This window comes from Cyanistes caeruleus, chromosome 6 (assembly GCF_971803275.1).
Source record: "Cyanistes caeruleus chromosome 6, bCyaCae1.hap1.1, whole genome shotgun sequence".
NCBI classification, from domain to species: Eukaryota; Metazoa; Chordata; class Aves; order Passeriformes; family Paridae; genus Cyanistes; species Cyanistes caeruleus.
Window position 1 is genome coordinate 45022769 of NC_141706.1, and position 16586 is coordinate 45039354.

Consider the following 16586-nt stretch of genomic DNA (forward strand, 5'->3'; position numbering starts at 1 on the left):
CACACAGGTACCTGAAGAATCACCATAGGACACCCACCCAGCAATGTATCTGTGAGTGAAATCTCCATCCTCATAAAGAGCTGGAACTTTTCCCTTTACTGCTTTAATTTAATATGCACCTGAATTTCTGTGAACATTTTGTAGGGAGAAAGAAGGTTGAGGTAGACAGAAGATGGAGATAACTGTGCCATGCCGACAACAAATTAGTCACTTGGAAGTTTTTAACAGGAGACTTATAAGTGTTTTTATCTGCCTAACGTAATTCAGAGAAGTAGAGTTTGAGCACCCAAACAATGCAGGGAAAACAATAAGGAATGTGAGTGACAGAAAGTCCCTCTGCCTGTTTCAGTGGCAAAAGTACTCCTACACAGCTCACTGGCATGTCTAGTAGAAACATAAAGTGTTAGACAAAGTATGTGTGCCAAAACTGCAGGAGGCAAGATGAACCTCTGCAATCAGCAGAACAGAGAACTGTACAATGTACTTACCCCAAAATAGAAAGTCTTCCTGGAACCTGACATGAAGAAGTCCTGCTATACCATTGCACTGCTGTCTTCATAAAAAGCAACAGGAATGGTAACATTTTATCTCACAAAAGGGAATGAGAAGCAGATTTCCTGTGGGGTAAGGCTTTTTTTTTGGGTTATGTACAGAGTTAATAAAGAAATGTCAACAGGTTAACTTTAGTGTTATCTGCTTATAGATGATATGTTAAACCTATGGTTTTCATTTATGTATATTAATTTCTATCTTTGCAAAATACGTGTGTCTCAATTCCTTAAAGTTTTGGTTTATAGATGAGTCAGTTCTCAATTTCAAACCAGCCTTTTTTTTGGTCTGATTTTCAAGGTTTCTCTGTGTTTTGTATATTTTGATCCTAATTAGATGTTAGTACTTCAAAGAAACGTGTGCTCCTTTACTTTGGAGAGTAGTGATAATGTCACTATCAGTAGTTACTTTCAGTCTTGTAAGTCATATTCCTTTATGTCATGGACCTAACCACGATCCATACTCTTTCTTAAATTTTGAAATATTTTATATTGGAATAACACTGAATTCCTTGAGGCTTAATCTGTTTTCTGTCTATCTCTTCATTCTTACAATCCTGTGGAGTATTGTGCAGAGAATATTTCTACACAGGTTTTAAAGGATGTGCACTCCTGACCCTCAGTGATCTCGTAAGACAGGGTGGCTAAGTGCTGAGCCAGGGAGGTCAGGCTGAAACACAAACCCTCACTTAGGTGTTACAGATAAAGACTAAGTGCATAATCAGTAAAAATGAGCAGGAGCACAAGAGCAGGTGCATGTTGTTGCTTTGGTTTGTTTTTTTTTTCCTTGAAAGACTGTTGAAAAGCTATTCTACTTATCCCCCAGTCTTTTGTTTATTGTCATTGTATGCGGTTTTATGTTCCATACCCTGTTTAATGGACAAGTGAGCAACAGATGATGCAGAAACCAAAGCAATAAATATATGTCCTCTAAATTTCTGGGACTTTATCAAGATGTCCCAGACTGCAACAGTAGCCCTAAATGAGGACAGTGGAGAAGTGATGTTGGGAAAGGTAAAAAGGAAAGTGGAACCAAACCTCAGTTCAGTTTTTTTTTATTATGTTATTCAGCCAGAAATGTTTGTAGTTAAAACATAACAATGGAAAACTTTTACCAGAACTGGCTAAATAACCTAGCTTAGGTCTATTTCCAAAGGACAAGATGGAGAATCCCCTCATGCTGTTCACATCTCCACTGTTCCACAAAACAGCTTCTGAGGACTGCCCTGGAAAAGACATTCCAGTCCAAAGTTCACTGCAGCCATGCTGTAGACCCATACCACCCTTCCAGAGAGCAGGTCCATCGTATTGTGCACAGCAGACAAATCTCTCTTTCCACTCCTCCGTGCCTCAGGCTTGTTGAAACAGTGACCCCATCTCACTGCCCTGTACCAGGGATTCTATTGGATGCTTGGTGTTGTATGACAATGTTTTCAAAACAAATCAGTGGGGGCTGGATCCAGATCTCTCAGGCTTTCTCTGCTAATAGTCTCTCCATGAGCATCACAGCCTACATGCAAGGGGAAAAGACCATCTATTCCTAAAACACAAAGCTAATACTCAACTTTCTCTCAATCACTCCATAAGGCTCAACATGATGGCATGTGGTCCTTCACCTGTACCATGGAGGGGATAGCTCCCCTCCCCTCCCCTCCCCTCCCCTCCCCTCCCCTCCCCTCCCCTCCCCTCCCCTCCCCAGCAGATTTATCTTGGCCATGGACTCTGTTTTTTAACAGGTCCCACTTCAGCCCACTGTTGGTCTGAAAACAAATGTTTGTTGAAGTAAAAATAAGAAAGGTGCTTGTTACTGTGCCACACATTTCCTTTTCCTTTTCCATCCTGTTTTTGGTCAAACTGAGCACTAAACAAAAACCTGTTTTGAATTCTTTGACCATATTTTAGCCTGTAGCATGGTGAAGCATTGCTGACCCAGATTTTTATATGTGTTTAGCCAACTTAGATTCTGTGATGGCACCACTGCCTTGCCTCTGGGCAGTAAATAAATTCAGGCACCCTAAGTTAGACAGAACTGTTTGACAGACCCACCTTTGCTTTCTGAAAACCACTTCTTGGAGGGAATGGCTTTCTTTAAAAGCATTTTTTAAGGTTTCATTTTGAAAGTATAACCTATTGCCTTTATGTATTTAATGTTTAATATTGCTAAACAGAATTTTAGCCTTATTTTTACTGTATTTATTCAGTAATGCCTATGAGATTAGTATCTCGGCAGGAAAAATCAATAGCACTTCACCATAGACATGTAAAAGCAATATAATGCCTAACAGTCTTATCACACTAAACCAAAACACCTCTGAAATACACCTTTGCCTCTAATTCAATACTTTCCAGCCTTTTTTAATAACCATATTTTCTGTACTGGGAATGTTGTAGCAAACATTTCAGGATCAATTCAGTAGATGAAAAAATAATAACAACCATTTTTCTATGTCAAAACATTTGGAAAAATGAGAAGAACTACAAAGCAAGTGCTGTTTTATGTCTAACCAAGCCCAAATTTTAAACTCCCCTTTCTGTTGTATTGACATTTAAAATGGGCTAGAAATAGAACTGAGGGGGAAAAAAAACCACCATACAACAAAAATCTATTTCCGTAATGCAAGCCCGACCAAAGAGATATTGCATTTTAATCTTGTGACAAAGGCAGTTTGGTGTGAGGATTTGCTGAGGTACTTGTACCATTTGGAAAAAGCTATTCTTTATTTCAAGCATTCTGAACTTTTTTTAAAGTTAGTTAGTATTTCACACAAAAAACTCAAGTGATTATTTAGAAGGCAGAAGTTCCCAAAGCAGACAAAAAATTGCTCCTTAGGAGTAGTAAGTTTGCCTATATCAGGTGAAAGAAATATATGAAAATCTCTGCAAAACAAAACAATACTTATTGCCCCCTGCAGAGGCTTTAATGATCACTTGCACAATTGATCTTTATTTCACTTGCACTATCTGTCTTTGCTTGCAGAACTATACTGTCTGAAAATTTTTCAGATTTCTGACAAGGTGATCACTATAATTTTTATTTCCAATGCCATGTTTCCTTTCTGCTGTGCCTTATGGTATAACAACAGGACAGTGCTGCCTGCCATTGCTTGGATCTGAGAGTCACCCAGGCAGTCTCTGCAGCTGTGCAGAGCCCCATTGCTCAGTAGTGTTCACTTCCATAATCTGATTTAACTTGTAAATTTGGATGCAGCAAAAACTTGTTGTTCACTTACTGTACTTGGAGTTGTACATATCAATTATCTGAAGGGTTTTATTGCTTGAATTACCATCATCTTGAGCTATTCAGTAGGTCCAAGGTACAGACAGATTTTCCTGAGGGAGATGAAAAACACATATCTGATATAAAAGCAACCCACTGCTAAATTGCACATCTCTGCTTCAACACATAGGATAAGCAGAGGCCTTCAAAGAAAAAAGCAGACAGAATTCGGAGTGCTGAGCACTTTGTTTTCACTATCCTTAGGCTCAAAAAATAGTATAATAAGGGAAAGATTCTATCATCTCATTTTCTTTTTACAATTCCTGGTATGTAATTTTCTTGTAGGTAATTTTTTCTTTCTGGGAATAATTAGAAAGAAAGTTAGCTTTGGTCTGTGAAAATGCATTTTCCTTTGCATTGAGAGACTCTCAAAGTGAGTCAAGACTATGAAGAGTCAGAAAGCCCTTTGCTTTTAAAGTATGGGAGAACAGGAAACAAAACAACACTGGAAGTCTGAGAGCTGCTCCTTCCTGCAAGCTCTTTTTTTGACTTTGCAGTGTTGTGCAATCTGAGATCTTTGCTAGCACCTTCATTTCAACTCTCCCTCTAGATCCATACATCTCTGTGTACAGCAAAATGCAAACAGTTTATTACCATTACCTTACACAAGTCAAATATTCAAGATGAGACTGAGATCCCAGCTTAGCACCACTTTTGAACATGCTTAAAAGATGGTCTGTGCTTAGATACAGGATCATGAGTTAGCCTCAGTTCTAGTAATTATTGACCTGACCTAATGCTGTTTAGTCAATGGGAACTTCTAATGGGTTTCAAAGGACTTTGGGTCAGGATTTTTCTGCATAGGAAATCTAATGATGCATTAAGACATCCCATAAATTTTGCTTTAAAACACTGACATTTGGAAAGGTCAGTCTGAAAGAACCTTTGAACTCATGATTAAGAGTAAGCAGAGCTAAAATAATAAATTATTATCTCACAAGGATCTTGCTGTATGCTTTAACATATTCAAAGTAAGATATTTACATTCTTCTGGCTGGTAAATGGAGAAAAAACATGCCTCATATTGCTTATGTTATACCTATGTAAAGGTTTCCAGAGTGTTGCTGCAGTTGTTGAGTTTTTCCAAGTACAATGCCTTAATTGCTTTTAACCTCAGTGATTGCTGGAAAAGAATGGTTCAGTCCTACAGCTAGTACTTTTCTCTGACACATTTAAGGAGTTAGCACAGCCAGGAAAATTAGAAAACAAAATAGCTCAACTAGGGCACTTACTAGTCATTGCTCAATGAGAACAGCAGGCAAAGACAGAGCAGTTCTCACTACCTGTGAGATTTTCTAACATTTATAATTCACTACCTGCAGTTGCAGTTCAGTCAAGACATCCCATTTTAAGTTTCAGCACTTACTACATTAATGTATCATGTTGAATTCTGTAAACTCCCGAAATCAGCTGATTTTGTTGCTGTTGTGGTACTGGGACATGCAGTTACTGTGCCCTGACCTAGACAGCATGTGAAAACATGCTCAACTGGGTGAAAAAAACCAGTTTGTCTTAGGTCAGTAAAAAGCACAAGAAAAGTGATCAGATTCAGTCTCTGGAAGAATGCAAAAACTCCTGAAGTGTTTGTACTGAATAAAGTTGGCTTTCTCACATAAATAAACAATCAAAGATGATAGACTCCACATTTGTGAACATCACTGTCCAAGACAAACCAGATAAAGCAAACCCCATATTTAAGTTGATGTTACTGTGCAAAGGAGAATAAAACAAGATTTTAAAGCTTGCACATGGTGTGATTCTGGAGCTGTTCCGTGCAGGGCCAAGAGTTAGGCTCACTGGTATTTTTGCATCCCTTCCAACTCAGGATTCTGTGATTCCAGTTTATACTCAGTTACTCCTTCAGTTCCATCTGTAACAAGAGTGAGTTTGCTGTTAGGGAGAACACTTAGTCTCATCTTCAGCCTCATGTCCGATGGATGCCTGGAAGTGAAGGAATGATGATGGCATGAAAGGGGAATTAATCTTTTTGGGTGACAACTAAAATCATGTTTAATTAACTTTTAACTTTCTGTGACTTAGTGTCCTGGTTTCAGCTGGGATAAAGCTCATTTTCTTTTTAGTAGCTAGTACAGTGCTGTGGTTTGGATTCAGTATGAAAATAATGTTGGTAACACACTGATTTGGTTATTGCTAAGCAGCCCTTACCCTCTGTCAAGGATTTTTCAGTATCTCATGCTCTGCCAGTGATGAGGTACACAAAAAGCTGGGAGGGAGCCTGGCTAGGACAGGTGATCAAGCTGGCCAAAATGATGTTCCATACCACGGAACATCATGCCCAGAATATAAACTGGGGGGAGTTAGCCAGGAGCAGGATTGTGATTGTGGTTCAGGGACAGGCTGGTCATCAGTCAGCAGGTGGTGAACAGCTGTACTGTACATCACTTGTTCTTTGGTTTTATCTCCCTCTCTTGCTCTCATGTTTATTACAATTACTGCTGTGTTCGTTTCAGTTATAAAACTGTTCTTATCTCAATACATGAACTCTGTTTTCTTTTCTGTCCTGATTCTCCTCCCCATCTCCTTGGTGGGGGTGGGCAGGGAAAGGGAAATGAGTGGGCAGCTGCAAGGTACTTAGGGTAGTTATTTGCCAGCTGAAATTGAACCATGACACTTAATTGCCTATATCATCATAGAAAGGGTGACCTTCTAGAGCAATAAACTGGATGCATTCCTACAAGTTAGCTGTGCCTGGTAATAAGCATGGCCTCTCAGTCAGGCTGAAGATTGCTGCGTTGCTGTGGGAACAGTGGATTACCACTGCTGGCTCTGGGAGGAGCGATCACCCAAAATATGTGACAGGGCTGTAAACAGCTGAGATACATATTTTCCATGGAACTTCAAGAACCAGTTCAAGGACTGATGATGCCAAATGCTGCGTATGTGGAAGAAAATTTCCTTTGTCGGATGCAACCCTGTGACTTTTGACAAGTGAAAATAAGGGTGTGATATAAAAAGTGTTCTGACACACCCTTACCTGTCACATTCAAAAAAATTGCTGTGGTGAAGTAGAAACTACTACTAAATTGGAGCAGACTTTCTAATAATTAACAGGCTACAGAATCAGGGACTGCCCTTGACTATAGAAAATAATGAACAATGAGTATGCTGGCTTATAATATCATGCTAAAAATATAATGAAAAATGAACTGTAAGAGAAAAAGATATTTCTGAAGATTTGTTTGCTGCTTAATCCAAGTATAACTTTCTTCCTGAGAATGCTGTAAAGTTCTTGCCACAGGGAAGTAACTGGAAGTCAAGGTATAGAAGAGGTAACATCCCACCATCAAATGAAATTTGAATTCTTAAGCAACTACAGGATGGAAATAAATGTTTAAAATCATCAGACAAAAATATTAAATGAAGAGATGATAAAACTTTTCGAATCTCAGAATAGAAATAGCTACTCAGAGCTGACCAAAAATGAAAAAATGCAAACACAGATGTAAGAAAACTGATAAATATCAATTGCACCTCAGAATGAATTGCACTTACATTTGGGTACAGCACTGCAGAATTATTCACCTGTTCTAAAGTTCATTTTATGCTGTTCCCTTTCATGTAAGCCCTGTTCATCCCTCACATATCATCAAACAGAGGTTGCATCTGACAAAAGAGCTTTCTGTTTAAGAAGCTTCTGCATTTTATGCTAAAATGTCTTGAATTGGTCCCTGTAGACTGCTGGAAAATTTGCCTGTCAACCACTGATTACACTTCTACTCATTTCCACTAATACTTCTTCTTGGAAAACCTATATTCCCCATAACTGATAGTCTCTGGCATATATCTTCTGAAGATAGTACTGTCAGATGAGATGTAATTGGGGGAAAAAAGTGTCTTTTTTGAACCTCCACTGGCTTATGGCTCATGTCACCTTATTCACTGACCTATATGTTACAAGAACTAAATTCAGAACTGCAATTTTTGATAGTGTAAAAAATACATTTTGGTACAGTTGGTCCTGGCAAACTTTGCATCTAGTGAGAATTTTTATTATGGAGACAGCATCACTTATCATCAATGTAACTGACAGAAGTGTCAGCCTTTACCTCTTAACCAGTGCAATAGTAAAATTAAGTATTTACCATAAAGGCTAATTCAAGTAAAAAACATCTGACTTGCTGCTTTATTTGCCCTTTATTACTGCTATTGTAATTCAGTGGGTCTATCAAGTATGCTGACACTTCTGCAACATTAGGAGGGAGGCAGTTCATGACAGCTCATGTACCTTAATCAGATGAAACTCATAGACAAAACTCCAGTTCAGTGAGCACAGGGTGGATCACAGATGGCTTGTGGAAGTGCCCAAAACCACACGCTGAGGTTTTGTCCTGTCAGATGATTGCCTCTCCTGCAAGCAACCTGCCATCCACCTGGGGCAGGTAAGTGGATGCTTGCATGTGTCACATCTCACCAGCAGATGCCCACCATGTGTCCCACACCTCATGCAGTGAGATTGCTCTTCCCTGTGTTGCTGATGTGCCAATGGTACTGTTTGATCAGGGAGCAAATACACATCTGCTCAGATGAGATGTCTTCCAGTGCCAGAATAAATCCATGTTTGGTGTAGAACAGGAAAGCCCCGAGTCAAAGGAGAGAATAGGCACACATCATCCTTTTATTTACATTACTGATCCTATTTCATACAGCCAGTGAGGAAGATCATAGTCTTTGACAGACTAAACCAGTGAAGAACCCCCCACTTCCAAGTGCAGTTCACATCTAATCTCTCTTCACTAACCAGGCTGGTGTGGGTTGAGTTTGATTCACGAAGCTGAATAGCAGAGAACCTTGCTTTTGACGTACAGTTGTGATGTTAAAATCAGTCAGGCAAGGGTAATTCCTCGGTTCCCACTAAAGCTAACACAGCTGCACAGCAAGACCTGGAAGCATAGTTGAGACCATTAGCTCTTGTTCAGTTGAGTGAAAAAGCAATGCTCTCCAACCTGAGCCATGTCTATTCTGTTGTCTTAGAGCTGGCACTGTTACCCAAATATCTGCCTGTCCAGCTGGGCACAGCACCTAGCTCTAGCATGGTGTGATTACTTTAACCCAGTCATATAGAAACTGGGCATAGGTGACTTCACCATTTCTGTTTACATAAATCTGTGGGCATTTCTAATGAGTTTATGCTCCAGCTGGTCTGTAAACTAAGTCACACAAGGCCAAGCAAGTTGTCATGACATCAGGCTTTATTTGATCACACAGCATGCAAGGGGATCAGACAGACTTTAATTTTAAACGTCTTGGCACAGGGTCCAGTAAAACATCTAAATGGTTATAATGTATTCATCGTCTAATTCTTTGAAAGGAAGCCTCTACAGCCTATAAAAAAGGCAATTAAAGGATAAACCAAACCCAGAAGTCAAAATTATGATGATGCTGAAATTAACATTGTAGTTCAGTGTTTTGAGGACTGTCACAAAGCAATCGTGAGAGAACATGGAATCATGCTTGCATGTTCTTTTGACAACCTACAAACACCAAGGGAGTGCTGTATTTTCTCTAGCAGAAAAATACAGAAAAATTTTAACTTAATCCTTCTTGGTTTTGTCCTTCAGATAGAAATGATAAAGTAGACAGTATTCTCAAGTTAGAAGAAGCAGTGAGGCTGAAATTCATTCTGCTGGAAGAAAGATTTTTAAGGAAGCAGGAGCTAATCTAAAAGAACCACTTTATAAAAACAAGACTTCACAACTCTGAATAAAATGTATTAAACAAATGTAATTTTCTACACACAAGCTTGTCATACCTGGAAACTTTATTGTGTAGGCAGGCTGAACAATCAAACATGCATTTGTTTGCTTTGAGCTCAGATGTCTCTTTGCACATGTAAATGATCATAAAATATGTGTCCTAGGAGATACTATTGAACAGAGAAACTCTTTACATCAAGATGCCAAAAATGAATGCTGAATTTCTTATTGCAGTAAAATCAGTGATGTTTCGCCCACTGGCTTCGATCCTGATAGAATTTCATTTTTAGATCTTCTTTTTCAAATCATAAAATCTGAAAGGATGCTTAGAATGCTCTCCTGGAAGAATCTGTACTGTGTCACTCTCAACTGGGTTGCTAAGAATCAGCTCAATTTTTGCTTTTTTCAAATGGCTGATTACAGCATTTGTACCTGAAGGGGAGACTGATGATTGTGGTCTGAAGAGAAGTGGGATATTGTTTTCACCGGCAACAAGCTCTGCACCATATGTTTTAAAAGACCAATATGTGCATTTCCCTGCAAGGTGACAAGCACAGCCTTGCACAAGGAACTAAAGAATACAAAATACCTCTTTTCTTTATGTTTGTTATTCTGATTTCCACTTTCTAACAATTCTTTTCATTCCTACTGTGTGAGCAAACCATCATTTACAGGTGACCTCTAACGAACTAAACATAATACACTACTAAGTTTCAGATACCTGAAACCATTAAAGATATAGTCACAAGGGCTTATTTCTAAAGAATTTCTAGCTATATCCACTCAAGATTTCAGCTGATAATGCATTACTTTTACATGTCTGGCTGCCTGGTACAATCTATAGCCTTATGGGCAACGGGACTCTCTATCCAGTACATCAAAGTGCCTGAAGAGAGGGGTCAGTAAAGTCAGTCCTGGAGGGGTGAGCACTGATAGGAAATACTGAAGGGACAAATAAGCTTATCTTTTCCATCTTCAGTAATAGAAATTCCTTAGAGGGTGAAAAGGCACTCTTTCTGACATTAAACAGCTATGTTAATTATGTTTTACCTCTTCCAGTCACTGTCCCTATAGACTGCCTGGGAACAAATGACACACTCATCTCCTTTGAGAAATCAGCTGGCTTCATTTAGATTATCTTCACTGACTTCATAATCATAGTCCTGACTGCATGAAGCAAATATAGGAGCCTTCACACAGCTGCTTCTAGTGGCAGAGCTGTGAAGCCAAGTTTATCCCCTGGAGAGGGAGTACCAGGGTGCTCCTACTTCCATTAGCAAAGCTATTGAAGGAGCTGTTGATTGTACAGTCGTGTATCAAAAATTCTGTCCACTCAGGAAATTATCTACTGCTTCTGGTCACATTCTGTCTCAGAATTTGTTGCTTCACACTCCCCTTTTGATGTGGGGTTGGGATGTTAGCATAGGCAGACACAGGCTCTCTGGACCTGCTGTGTAGAAGTGTCCCTAAACATAGGAGGTGATGGATTGCCTGAAAATTAAGAGTCATCAAATCAGCAATTTTTTTCATTCTCTTCAGATAAGCCTTCATAATTGGATTTGTCCCAGGAAGGATGGTTAGATAGTATGTGGAATCTTGAGTTGGCAAGTCCTTGGTGTCTGGTAAACATTTTTGCACATGGCTTGAGAGGAAAAATCACATGTATCTTAAATTTTCTTGCAAGTTTTTAAAATAGTGGATGTTATTAATTATATTATTTTGTGATGAATTTTTTTGATCAGAGTGAATTCTTTCATAAAATGCTCTTTGTTAAGAGTTTTAGGAGGATATGTTGTTGACATGGAGTACAAGCTGTTTATCGAAAAAACCCAGAAGGATGCTTGTGTGGGATAGAATGAAATGCTCTTTGTCTCTCAGCCTACTATTTCAGGTCTCTATTTCCTTCAGGAGCAGGTGTGAGATGAAAGAATCTTTTCTTCATTTTGGAAATCAAAAGTACAAAGTTATAGTGTACCATTTACCTAAATGTTATGACTAATGGTATTTACAAATTTATGTTGTGCCAAAGTCACAATTTTTTATCATGAAGATAATTGTTCTGAGACAGTCTTTTAGTCACGAATAATTTTATATTTGGCTGACTCATTTTGTCTTGCAATTAATATGTTTTGATGTTTAAAGATGAATACTGGATATTATGCCAAGAAGTAATTGAATTATTTTGCATGTATTTTGTTTTTGCAATTCAGGCATGTTTAGCTAAATAGAAGTTAGTCTTGTTCTCTAATGGACAAATTTTATTTGGTTTTTAATGATTCTGCTATCTCCTTGATAGTGTGAGATGTCTCCTTTTAGAAGGCTAAATACTAAGAGAAAAATATCATATTCTTGTTCTTAGGAAATAATCACCTATTGGATTGAGAAACATGTAGCTGACCTTCATTTTGAAGGTTGTTTTTAACATTTTTAATTACTTGTCATTACTTCTACTGAAAGCTTCAACCAGCATATGTCAATGCACTCACATCAGGTCATCTGTTACAGTAACTTGGCATGGCTCTATCAGACCAATAAATTGCTCTTTTTCACCCACCTCAGATCTGAATCATATCTTTTCATTTTGCCATACTAATTTTTTGCTGCAGCTCATGCATTATTTCTATTGAAGTCAACTACTAAACACTCTACTTTACTTACTACTCTACTCTAAACACTTTAGAACATAAATTTTATGTTCTAAACATCCTTCATCTGGATCCATTATCTAAGCTTTCAGGTGTATTGTGTAGCTGTAGCATCTCTTGATCACTTCTTCTTTTTTAGAGGTATATTATAACATCCCACAGTACAGCTCAGTCCAAACCATGATTCCACGTGTCCCTATTTTGTATAAAAGCAAACATCATATTAGTGAGCTTTTTCATATTCTTTTACATTTGTTTCCCAATCCTTTCTTTCCTTTACACTTACCCCCTCATTAGTGGGCAGAAATCTATAAAAACACACATGGTATTTATATTTTTATGTGGAAATCCTGCTAGACCTTATTGATTTCTGAAAGAGCCTGACCCTGAGCTAACACCAAGTCAGAACATCAGAAAAGTAAGCAAATGGTTTAGACCCTCCAGACACTTTACACATAGAAAAAAGAAGTGGAGTTAAGTGCTCCTGAGGAAATTGGGGAAAAAACCCAAAATATTTAGGCACCTTAAATGGCAGAAAGCCTGCTGAAGGTCCAGTGAAAACTTAAAATCCAGTTCCCAAGGGACTTTTTTTTTTTTAACTGAATGAATTTTACCTGCTGAAAGTTCTTTTGTGGTTATAATTGCATCACCTTCTATTTGTGGTTATAACTGCATCAATGAATGCACTGTTTCATGAGGCTTATCAGAAATGCCTTCCTTCCTTGCTGCTGCAGAGGAAGTCTGGAAGAAGGTGTCACAGAGCTTGAATGTGTTTTCTTTAGTTTCAACTTCTGCCTGGCCATCTGTGAATAAAGAACTCACTGGACTTTTACGCTCGTCCTCTGTTCCTCCATTTAGCTCCACCTTTTACAGGTTGCAGAGGATGGGCACCCATCTGGGCCATGGAAAGATGAATGTCTTGCTGTCCATTAATGCCCAAAGCACTGAGGTTATTTCAGCCCAAGCATGGTTCCAGTCTATCTGTAACATTATGAAATGGTCACCACTTAAAGACAAAGCTGACCGTTGCTGTTTGAAAAATATTGTTTCATGCTGTCAAGTGGATCTCACCAACGCTATAAAATGGAGTAAGCAAATGGAACCACAAAACTAAGGAAATGCTTCATTTTTAAACTCTGCATTTACACAATTCCTTTGCATTTACAGCAATCCCTCTGCATCACTGATGAACTTTTCACAGCCTTTGAAAATCAACAATTAATGCATGGCGCATCAGTGTGAGAGGAAAAAAAGGGCCAGAATGCCTGTGGCCATTGTGGGTACAGAATGTTATGTGGCTGTTTTTCATCAGTGATAAAGAATTCAGACAGATGAAGAAAGAAAATAGTTGAAAACCAAGGCATTTCCTCAGAAGTGTGCATGGACACATGCACACACACACACACAAATACTGCTCTTTTATCTTTTCTGGCTTGCTTTGGATTTTGTGCTGCTCCAAACTTCTGAGGCAGTACTTCTAAGGGAGTTGCATTCTTTTGTTCTTTCTCTTTCATTACTGATGTCAGCAGTTTTATAAATCCCATGTTATCAAAATTATATTAGAGAGGAGGTCTGGCATAATTAAATGCTGTATAATAAGTTTTCTCATTCTTATTTCACTTGATAATTCTGCTTTTGAGAGCTATTCACTGTAACAGAGAGAGAAAAACCAAACTCCAGGAAAAAAACTAGACCAGACACATTCTCTTTCATCAGAGAAGAACAGAGTATTCATCCACTTTGAAGTAATGTAGGTGAAAAAAAAAAAAATACTTGCTTAAATATGTTTATCAGTTTTGATTAGCTAATGACTTTTTCCTTTGGACAATATATATTATCCTGAATATATATTACATCAGTATTAGAAGTTTAAGGGGAATAAAACACTAATTAAGTATAGATCTTGAAAGAAGCAGCAGTCTTTTGAATTTGCTGATGAAATATTTTAGAAAATATCAGGGAAAAGTCTTGACAATTTTCCCTGTTATTTTGTACTTACACATTTGGAAACCAACTAGAATCCAAGATCTCACAGTGTCCCACACCCACAGGAGCTTGCAATTCAGTGTCTGATACACTAGAACCGTTAACAAAGGCTCAGGAATGGCAAGTGTTTTTTTCAAGATATATTTGTTTTAAATACCCTGACTTTTCTTTTGGGATGAATAGCTTTTTCTGTACTATAACTAAGAGGGAAACTATCCCAGTTATCTGAAAAACTTTGGTGAAAGGTCTTACTGACTTTAGAGACTGTGAGTTCTCTAAGAGTATTTAATATTTTTCTGGAGTAGAAAAAGAAGAAAGAACTACTCTAGATTGTCTTACCTTCTGAGAAGAAACAGTCTTGATTGTGAAGAATTGAGAATATTTCAGACTCATATTCATGGCAATATGTAGGCACAGATGAGATAACAGTCCTATTTTCAGGGGATTCAGAATACCATGAAAACTACTTTTTGGATGCTCTGGAATAGTTTAGGCTTTTTCTTGTTTTGAAGGGCTTCTTGACAGATTTTAATAAGGTTTAGTTGTTAGCTAACTCAACACTAAAAGGATGATTTTCTGTGATTGAGATTGCTTAAGTGTTTTTTTGAACTCAAATCCCAAGAAATTGTTTGTGCTTAAAAGTTCTAAACCAATACCATTGAAAATGTGGCCTAAAAAGAAAGCCCTTGTATTATGTAAGAGTAGCAGACTCCATTTGATCAGCCAAAACCCCAAAACAGGAAAACAAGAAAAATAAAAGTTTAAGCATGTACATCTACTGCTCTGTCCCACTGGGCCAGTTCATGTGGATTTTCCACTTTTGCCCTTTTTTTAAAAACTGTAGTAAATAGAAACCTTGGGTACAGGCTGCTTGAGGTCTGGATGGTGAAGCAGAGCCATGAAAGAAAACTCCACAAGCCAGTAAGAATGGCTCAGGAAAATGGATAATATAAGAATGGCACCACTGCTCTTTGCTTTTCTTGCCCTCAGGGACAGTGTAAGTTTTCAGGTTATATCTGAGAACATGCAGCAATAAGTGACAAAGAGACACATCAGATTCTTGTTAGTTCAACTAGTGTGTCCATGAACCCTTTGGAAGTCTTTGAACAAGTTACAGAGAATTTCCTCTCTTTCCTCTTCACTGTAAATAGGTGGAAGCATGAGAAGCTGTGCAGTGCTGAGTCTGTTTGTCCCCTGCCTGTGTGAGTGATGAGGAAAGGATTTACAGCAAGAGCAGATCAGAGAGGTGGAAGAGAATTTCTCCTCCTGCTGGCACAGGAACAGGGGTGATCAGCTTGTAGAGGCTGAGTACAGCCTGTACTGGGGCCAGCTGCTGCCTGAGAGAGAACTGACCCTCCATCCCATGGAGCCCAACCTCACCCCTTTCCTTGCAAAGCAGTGAGGGAACATGGAGAGAGGACTGCCATGTTCTGTGCACACGTGTGTCCTGACAGAGGCTGCCTTGGTGGCTGCTCCCTGCTTGTACAGTGTCTAAAGCACAATCACAAAATGAGTTTCAGCTTCCTCACTTAACACATAACTGACATTTTGAGTGATGTTTATAAAATGTACATTCTTGCATTTAGCATTTGCTAGTTTAATTTAATTTATCTGCATAAAATCTCACATGATAAATCATATTTTATCAAACCTCAAGGATTCAAATTATTTCTGCAATAATTTGTGCCTGCTGATATGTGAGTTTGGGGGCATTTGATCTGCAGGCTCCTTTGGAGAAAAGCATTCAGCATGGGAGTCTGGGATGCAATCTGTGCTGTGTCTTTTGCTAAGTTTCTTGATACCTGTGTAGTGGACTCTAAAACTCAAAACATTAAGTTTTAATTTAATGCAAGCTGAATTTGTTAAAGGGTTTGCAATGATAATTTAGCATTTTATAAACTGTATTTTTGTTAGCCAGTGCCCTGCAAAATCACTGATATTTGTGTGGAGCAAGGATGATATCTGCTCTGCACTTATGTTTAATATAGAAAATGGATCCTCCTTGGGCCAGGACCTTTCTGTCTGTTTTAAACTTCAACCTTGTGACAAACCTAGGTTTGACTAGCAAAATTGTAGTGTATAGCCTCTGCATTTGCCAAGTTGAGAAACTGAGTTAACTCACAAGATAAAATCTTTGTTTGGTGACCCCATTCTCCTCTCCAGTGTATCATATGGCAAATAGAGGTGACCTACAAGCTCAGTAGAACAACAGAAAAGGTGTGGGTTGAAATCTCAAGAAAATACCCTTTTGACAGAGATATTTCCTCATTAATGACAACAACAGAGAAAGCAACGACTGCAAAGGTCTTAGTTGCCAAAATAGAAAGCAAAAGGTACAGGCTTTTCCAGGATGAGGTTTAAAGCCCTGGATTGTTTCCCTTTCTGTAGCCTTCAGCTGCCAACATGAGAATTTGCA

General features: G+C 38.4%; 1 protein-coding gene across 1 annotated transcript in view; it reads left to right on the forward strand.

Annotated features, from left to right (window-relative positions):
- The first annotated feature begins 343 nt into the window (after positions 1 to 343).
- Positions 344 to 16586, forward strand: part of SSTR1 (somatostatin receptor 1) — a 40699-nt gene continuing 24456 nt past the window's right edge. Inside the window, exon 1 of the mRNA XM_086895198.1 lies at positions 344 to 624. The gene's annotated coding sequence lies outside the window, so the exon portion shown is untranslated. The remainder of the gene's footprint in view (positions 625 to 16586) is intronic.